The sequence below is a fragment of the Vombatus ursinus genome, unplaced genomic scaffold, assembly GCF_900497805.2.
Source record: "Vombatus ursinus unplaced genomic scaffold, bare-nosed wombat genome assembly UNPS02014781.1, whole genome shotgun sequence".
Lineage (NCBI taxonomy): Eukaryota > Metazoa > Chordata > Mammalia > Diprotodontia > Vombatidae > Vombatus > Vombatus ursinus.
Genome location: NW_020954559.1, coordinates 2,291,570 through 2,300,629, shown reverse-complemented (window position 1 = coordinate 2,300,629; position 9,060 = coordinate 2,291,570).

The following is a 9,060-nucleotide window of genomic DNA, read 5'->3' as shown; positions in this document are numbered from 1 at the left end:
CTCAGTTTCTTCTTCTCTACAATGGTAATAGCACTCCATAGGGTTGTTGTGAGGATTAAATGAGATAACAATTATAAAGTGCTTAGAACTGTGCCTGGTTAAATACTTATTTCCTGCCTACTAAACTTTTCATTGGCCTAGAATAAAAACAACAAGTAAACAAGTAAGTCCAACATTTTTTCCCCAAAAAAAGGTTACAATTTCAATGAGTAAAGTCCTTGACAGTGTAAAATAGACTGAATCTATTTCATTAATGTTGCAAATTTCAATTTTTCTCTTATGGAATCTTATGGAAATTAGAGCACTTTACCATATAAATGCTATTTACCAAATCTTGCCAAGTATTGGCTGTATGACACTGAGCCAATTCTTTGATCTCTCTGAGCCTCAATTTCCTTATGCCGGAGGGGAGATAATATTGAGTCTACCTTTCTCTTGACAACTTTGTGCTGAAAGCTCATTGGAAACCACGAAACAATAAAATACTAGTGGGCTATTAAAAATAACAACAACAACATTAATGATAATGATAAAAATCTAGGAATATATAGACAGTATTTTTCATATTTATATTTGTGCAACATGGGTGTGGTGCTTCTTCAGATCACTTAACAGAGACATACACAGAGAAGATCCTGAATACTTGTTTCTGGGAAACAGGAGAACTAGTGCATACATGGGCATTCTGTGTTGGAAACAGGCTCTTCCTGATGAGATCTAGAGGTTTAGGGTGCTGAGACCCCCGAGATCAGGACACATGGGCCCTGCCTAAATGAATTCAACCTATATCTTTTTTCAGTCAGAGAAAAAGTTTATTATAGATAAACTATACAGGCCAGACTCTTAAGAAATCTGAACATTAATAATGCCCTGTAGGGACAGCAAGAAAAAGTCTCAGCCTTTTGGGGATGAGAGAGTCTCAGCATTTGAATGGGGGCCAGGGTGGATCTTATATACATTAAAGTAACTTTGGGTGGCCAGAGGAGGGGATGGGAAAAGGGTGTAGGTGAGAATTCCATTTGGAATGTCTGAGAGATTGAATAGACAATGGGAATAGATAATGAAGGGAACTGGTAGGCAGAAGTTTGAAAAGCATTTGAATAAGATCAAAAAGAGGGGGCCAGGGCTTTCAAAGGGAGATAAGGAGAGCTGATAAGGAACCTTTGAGGTTTGAATAAGAAAAGTTTAAGGGCTTTCTAGGTCCATAGACAAATGGGAGCCAAATTCTTTTTGGCGAAAGGGGCAAAGGTCTTGGCTTCTGAAACTGAATGATGGGCCTGTACCCCATCACTCCCATTGGCTGTGTAGACAAAACTATCTGCAACTTTAAAACTAATTGGCTGAGACAATCTAGCATTTTTTCACCAAATATCCATTTATCAAGAAAGACTTATTCACTTACAGCAGGTGACACCATAAGGCAGAAGGAAAGGGTTAGAAGGCCACCTCCCCTCCTCTCCTCTCCTTGGGTCATGTGGCCTCAATAAATTGTTTTGGGGTTTCGGTCTTGTCTCATTTATCCTTTTCAATTCCAGGTACAGAGAGTGTGGTCCTAGACCTGGTTGCTCCAGCCATGAGGATCCTGTAGCCTTGGATCCCAAGCTAGATGTTATAGCTAGCCCACTAGGGAAACCTTATAAAGCAATGGTCAGTAGAGCTAGCACACTGGAGCTCTCTCAACTTGAACTTCCTGGAACTAATGTCATATAGGAACTGAACTAATCTATGAATCAATCAATCCCCTTCCCTCCATTCCCCAGAGAGTCAGGTAGCATAGAGGGGATTAGGCCCCAAATTGTTGGAGAAAATATTTGTATGGTCCATTTTTTTTTGTCTATGTATTTGAAGTGAACATATTTTTAAAGCTAAGCTGATGATGTTTTTAAATGAACCAATGGTCATTGTCATGGGGCCCCTAAAGTTGAAGAATGCAAGTGGTTTGGACTCTAGCAAATGGCAGAGGAGAAACACCTCTCCAAACTTTTAGATTATTGGAAAACCTGAGAGGAGGAAGAGAGAAATGTAACCCTGGCTCGCAGGCACTGGCATCACAGTCCAACCATGTTATATTTGATTTGACCTTTTTTTAATTTTTTTATTCTTAAAGGGGAAGAATTTTAAAAATGACATGATACATATAACAAATTATATAGATATGGATAGTCCTCCATTGTTCATTATATTGCCTTTTTATTTTACCTGATTTTTAAAAAAAAATTTATTATTACATTTTCAAGAGTTTCCTATTGCTTCTAAGATAAGCTACAAAGTTCTCCTTATAGTTTAAAGCTTACTACAGCCTGGCTCTCTCATGATTTTTCTGTCATTAGTCACTTTCAGCTCCTTTTAAATAAGCACGCTAAATATTTCTCATACAGGAGGAACTACGGCTATCTCGCCTTTGATCAAGTAGATACTCATGCTTGAAAGACATTACCTCATCTCCTTCAGCTTGCAGATCCCTTAGCTTCCTAACAAGCATATTTGAGTACCATCTCATTTACCATGCTTTTCTTGATTCCTGCAGCCATCACAATTCTGTCTGTCTGTCTGTCTGTCTGTCTGTCTGTCTGTCTGTCTCTCTCTCTCTCTCTCTCTCCTCCCCTCCCCCCCGCCTTTGCATTACTTCATATAGACTTTGCATTTGTTTACCTGCCTACTTGTTCTATCCCCAGCAGAATGTAAGCCCTTGAAGGTAGGAACTATTTCATTTATCTTTGTATTTCTAATAACACAGCACCTTCCACAAAGGAAGATTTTAATACATGCTGGTTAACTGGATTTCCAGATGTAGGTGAATTTGCTTATCTCTTTGCTAAATTAGAATCGAAATTTTTACAGAATTAAGCCTAGACAAATCTTTCAATAGATGATCACTTTCAGTACTTGATACTTCCTTTTTTACTGTCTTTCAACCTCATTGATTGTCACTGTCAGGTGTCCCATCTTGTTCATTTACTATTTGGAGCTCCCTCTTACAACCCACATGGATTTACCTTTCTCAACTAGCACTTCAAGTGCGGCATGTTTTCATACCTGTTTGGCCCATTCTTTCAGACTCATTAGGAGAGTGATTAGCTCTCTTTTACATACCATATTATACTAAAAGAGAAATGGTTGATACTGGTCTAATGCATTATCCCTCCTAAGTAACAAATATTAATTTTCACAAAGGATAAAATTAATACATCTAAAAGCACTCTGCAAATTTACAAGACTGATGAAGTTAAATTCTTTAAAAATACCACCCACAAGAAGACAAAAAGGCATAGTGGATAGGGTGGAAGACTAAAATACTGAGGGATCTGTGTTCCAGTTCTGTCTCTTATATTATCTTTGTGACCTTGAGTAAGTCACTTAGCTAAAACTTATTTACTTCATCTGTAAAATGAGTGATTGAGTTCTAGCCCTATGATAACTCCATTGTTGCATAAAGTTGGTCCTGAATTTATAAGTAATCAAGTAGAATCTTGCTAGCAATGTGTATCATTATTTCACTTGATAGGAAAACAGTGTGATGTATAGAGAGAGTGAAGTGCAGGGAATCAAAAGGTGTGGGAGTATGATGTGACCCTTGGCCCAACAGATTCCATTGTACAAGGAATATTGGCTCTGAGTTTACAAAGAGCTACATTTATCCTGGAGGCAATTGTGAGGAGGAAGGGAGGAGTTGTCAAACTTACTTGTCTGCTTGCTTATTTGCCTCTATCACAGTTTTCTCATGATCTAATAGCTTTTTCTCCCTTGTTCCCAATATATTTCTTACATTTTCTATTTCACATCAAGGAGCCATTATGATATATAGGATGAAGAGTATCATGAGTGAAATATATTTTTCATTTCTACTTCTGATGCTTGCTACCTTGGTGTGATCTTGGGAAGATACTGAAATCTGCCTGAACTCAGGTGGTTCTATTGCTTCCTCTCTAAGATTCCTTCTAACTTCAGATTTAAGATCCTATGAAAATATGAGTTTCTAAGACTATAATTTACGGGTTCTAATTTGTTTTTCTCTCTAAGGTAGAGATGATGAAGCATTTTCTCCCTACATGACTTGGAGTTTGGGTGGGGAGGTTAAAAAAAAAGTGCTCCTTTTTTCTGACTTCTAGTTTCTGACACAATTGCCTGTGATCAATATCCTATGTCCAAAGGTTTCCTCATATGATTCACATTACAATAACAGAGATTTTCAGAAGGGAATGATTGATACAAACAACCCTCTCCTCCAACTACATTTCTTTATCTTTTTGTAAGAAAATGATGATTCAATTGAATTCTGCACCATCAGCGGAGATTTCAACAATTTACCAAATAAACTAAAATCATGTGGTCTATCCAGATCACCTGTAGACATCTGAGTACCTATGATGGATAGATAGATAGATAGATAGATGTGCATATGTGTGTGTGTGTGTTTATTCACACCCACATGCACATGTACATATTTTAATCCACAAAACATAGGTATAGGTATGGATAGGGTATGACAAAAAATCTTACTGCAATTTTAAGCATATATATATATGCACACACACACACATATATATATAATATACACACATTCATACTAACATTTATGGACATATATGCATTTATATACAAATTATTCATTGTCATTAATGTTTATGTATATGAATGCACATTCATACATAATACATATATACTTTGTGCAAATATATTTGTATACACATATGTATAGTGTACACATATTCTACATATACATATATCTGTTCATGCATTTATGTGTGTTCGTATGTACTATATTCGTCAACAAAATAAACTGTGATATGATTTCCCTGAACTAAATTTAAATGGATTTTTTTTTTAAAGCAAGAAGAAAATGCTTAACTTCTCTATATCTTGGACACCAAGGGAAAATTTATTGCTGAGTTGTTGTTTATGTTCTTCTTAGTATTACTTTATTATTTCTTATTCTATAAATACAAATTTGGATATGAGTAAATCAGTTCCATTTAAATACCTTTGTGGAGGAAGGTAAAAGTCAAAACATGCAATTCATTTTCAGTGATTAAACAAGCTTTTTCCAATTTAAGCAGCACGAGGCGGTTAAAGAAATAATTCCATATAAACACTCCAACTGTACTGTGAAAGTCAACATAATGTTCATAAAGCTCCTCATTTTCAAAGATATCTGTAGCTTCTCTAAAAAGTGGCTGACTTGTCAAAAGAGGTGCTGTCTTGTAAACTTCCTGACTTCCCTCTATGGTATAATTAACTTGTGCAACTGTCTCTCTGCCGTGAAGCCAAAGGCATAACAATGGATGGAGCTGCTATCCATCTCGAGCTCACTTAGTACAACACTTTCCTTAGAATCAGTTTCACATACTGATTAATAGATATTTTCTAGTTCAGATTTTAATTAAAAGTAATAAAAGCAGTCAGCTGTAGGCCACAAATATGTTGGTGACCAAAAAAAAGTGCCATCACAGTTCAAGAAGATCAGGCTTGGTACAAATAAGTAGATCCATATGCCTGCACTGACTCTCATTCAAAGATTGCCACAATAGCCCAGGGATAGCTGAGGTAGAACAAAATATCAATTAAAGGCAGAACACCCAGTTTTAGGTCCAATCTGCTTTAATTTAGGGAAAATGCACACCACATTTTTTTCATATTTATCATAATGTCAAAATTAATGAAAATAGAAAAAGAAGACCACTTTCCATGAACTACTTTTTGCCTGCAGGTTTTGTTATAAAATACAATTTGCCAAATTAATTCTGTTGTATCTGAAGAATAATTTAGTGTAAATCATGAAACAGATGTCAGAGGCTGCTATGGCTCACAGTGAAAACTCCAAAATAGTGTTTATTGTTTTCTATGATTTTGTAATCATTATTCAGTGACTACTATATCACAAATATTTACCTGTGTTCCAAATTTTATGTCAGATATAAACTTTAGAATTTCAAAATGAAGTATCACTTGTAGCATAACACATCAGGTGAAAAAGTTTTCCATAAAAATTTTAAAAAAAGAAGTTATATTCTTTCTTATTTGTATTATTTTTATAATCTTTCCCAAGCTTTTGAAAATGGAATGCTTACTGACTTAGCTGTAGATAGAGACTAAAACACCTGGCATACATACTTGCACATTTAATTTACCTTTACAGAGGAGGCAAATACCTCAGCAATTTTTGAAAGGTTGCAATATATATGCTTTCCTCCCATATCTGGAACAAAACCAAGTAATGTGTACAAAAGTATCTTGGGGATAGGTTATCTCTCAAAGAAAGACTCCTTTTTCAAATTTCCTTGGATACCGCCTTGCAGCTTTTTACTATGATAAAAGAGGCCAAGTATTGGAATTTATATACAATAACAGACTGAACAGATGAAGAGTAATTGGGTTCAAATCCCAACTTTTCATTCTTAAAACCTGTATAAATGTGGATAAAACCATTTCATCTCCTTAGGTCTTTATTTCTTCATTTCAGAAATGAGGTGGTGGACTGATTGGCATATATATACCATTTAAACAATTAAAGTTTCCAGTTTGACCCTCTTTCACCCTCCAGAAAATAAAAGAGCTATAACTTTGATGCTTTGATACTTCAGTACATACAATGATAGCATATTGTATTTCCTTTATTAGTATAGATTGAAACCTGGCCCCACATTCTCAACCTACGTTATTCTTCTTCATGTATTTCCCTAAATATTCAGCTGGGGATCTGTATAAGGCACAGAAATCTTACTTGGGTCTTTTTAATTTTCTAAATCACAGCTAAGATAATTTAGGAAAATTAAGTGTGGAAGTAGAAAGTGTCATTTAGTAACTGATCCTTTCCTATTTGAAATGTATTTCATTTTATTTGAAGTTCTAATTTATTCTAAAGTTCTGTAATTTTCCTTTTATAATAAAACACCCAAGAGGTCATTTTCCTTCATAAAATTCAGATAAAACAAACAAAAAAATCAGAAAAATAATGCAGACTTTGATGACTATCATATCATCAGTCCACAGGTACATTAAAATTCCAATATTAACAATCATCAAAGTAATTAAAATATACCTCATATATCTACATGGAAGATCAGCAATAGCTCCTGATTTGCATGGGAGAATCAGTGGAATATGAATTGTAACCTATTAGAGATAAGCTTAGATTAAAAATGAAAATCCTCTTTGGTTAAGAACATTTATTAACCTTTTATGTTCAAGGAAGCATATTTTTATCACCATAAAATTTACCAATTGATTTTTGCCAATAAAGAATTACATTATTTCCTGGAATGTTTGAGCAGCCTTTTATACTCGCCATCTTTCTTAGTCTTGCCCAGGCATAAAACTACTGTCTTAAGAAGTATTCCTAACAAACTAATAGAAACTCATGGCACAAAAATCCCACAACACACACACACCATGTATGCCCAGACCAAATACAACATTATACTGAGAGTTAAGACTAATCAGTATTTGTCCTTTCCCTGCTTTCCACAGATGGTTTTCTCCAGATGAACTTGAACAGGATGCTGTACCTGGAGATAATCAAAGAAAACATGGCCACTTCATTCTAAGAACAAAGACACTATGTTTGCCTTCTGTCTTTGGAATGAAAATGGCCACCCACAACTGAGTTGGAGTGTTGTTTTTAATTGCTTTTCCCAAAACTTTTGTTTGTTTTTTTATAAAGGATTTGGAAGAGAACTATTGCTGTCAATTATAGAATGGCCTCAATTTGTTTACTTCTGAGATATAACTTCTGTTTTAAGGTTTATAAGATAACCTCCACCTCTTTCTACAGTAGCAATTACATGGTTGAACCTAAATCAAATACATTTATTTACTTTTTTTTATTCCCCAGTAGATACTTTTATCTGTGTTCTAAATCAATGAATGTTTATTTTTTAATAAAATCTAGTCTTCATTTAATGAAATTGCATTTGATGGTTAAATCCTGATGTGGGTTTTATACCCAGAAGATAAACTGTTCTAGATACATAGAATTAATATATGATGTATAAAGTTGGAATATACTAATAGAATAAAGCTATGCCTCAGGCTCTGGGGGAAAATAAATTCTACATTATATACTGAATTTATTGTTCTTGATAGGTGATGCCAGATAGACATAAGACTGTATAAAGTCTTAAAGAATTTTATCTGTAATTATCTGAAAATTATCCAATGTCCTATTTCATCTTAGACTGCAAGAAGAAATAGCAATTGACCAAATTACAACGACTTAAATTTTTTTTTAGAAATCAAAACAGTTTTGAAAGTTTTATTTTATTTTATTATAACCATTAACTACTTTAACTACTGAGTAATTGTAATTCACTCGTGATTCTCCTTACAAACAATAGAATCATTTGAATACTGGGAGAAACTGATTCATTTATAAAAAATTTAATATATCAACTACTAAGAAGAAATATACATATTTCCTATTTCACCTTTCTCTATATATTTTTCCTAATGTGTGTATGTATGTATATTAACATATATGTACATATACATATGTACATACATATGTATAATACTTCCAGTCACAAGCTGAGGAATATTTTACAAATAAAGATTAAAAACATTTTTTTATTTCCCATGTCCATGCTCTCCTGAAAGTAAGTAACAGTGATATAAATGGGAGAAAAATATGCCACAACAAAGCAAATAAAACAAAAGAAAGGTTGGGTATGGAAAAGAAGTTGATGACAATATGAAGACACTAGCAAACTGGAGAGCATTGAAATATGGAAAATCAGAGTGGAAAAGTGTTAGCTAGAAAAAATGATAATGCTTGAGAGTAGTTATTCTTTATTCGACCTTTGTCTAGTAGTATGATTGATCCTTCTCAGTCAGGAAAAGATTAAAAGTTCTATTAGGTATAATATGCAGATAAATTTGGGGCTTGAGTCTTTTACTATGCTGGGGAAAGGACATTTTATCAAAATTTCTGTACTTATTCCAGTGAATTGGAATAGGTATCTAAATTTGTATTTAATGAAGTAGATAATAACTTTTGGCAAATAGTTGTTATTTGTTGATAGAACATTATAAATTTAGGGTGATAAAATTGTTTAGAAGAGATTA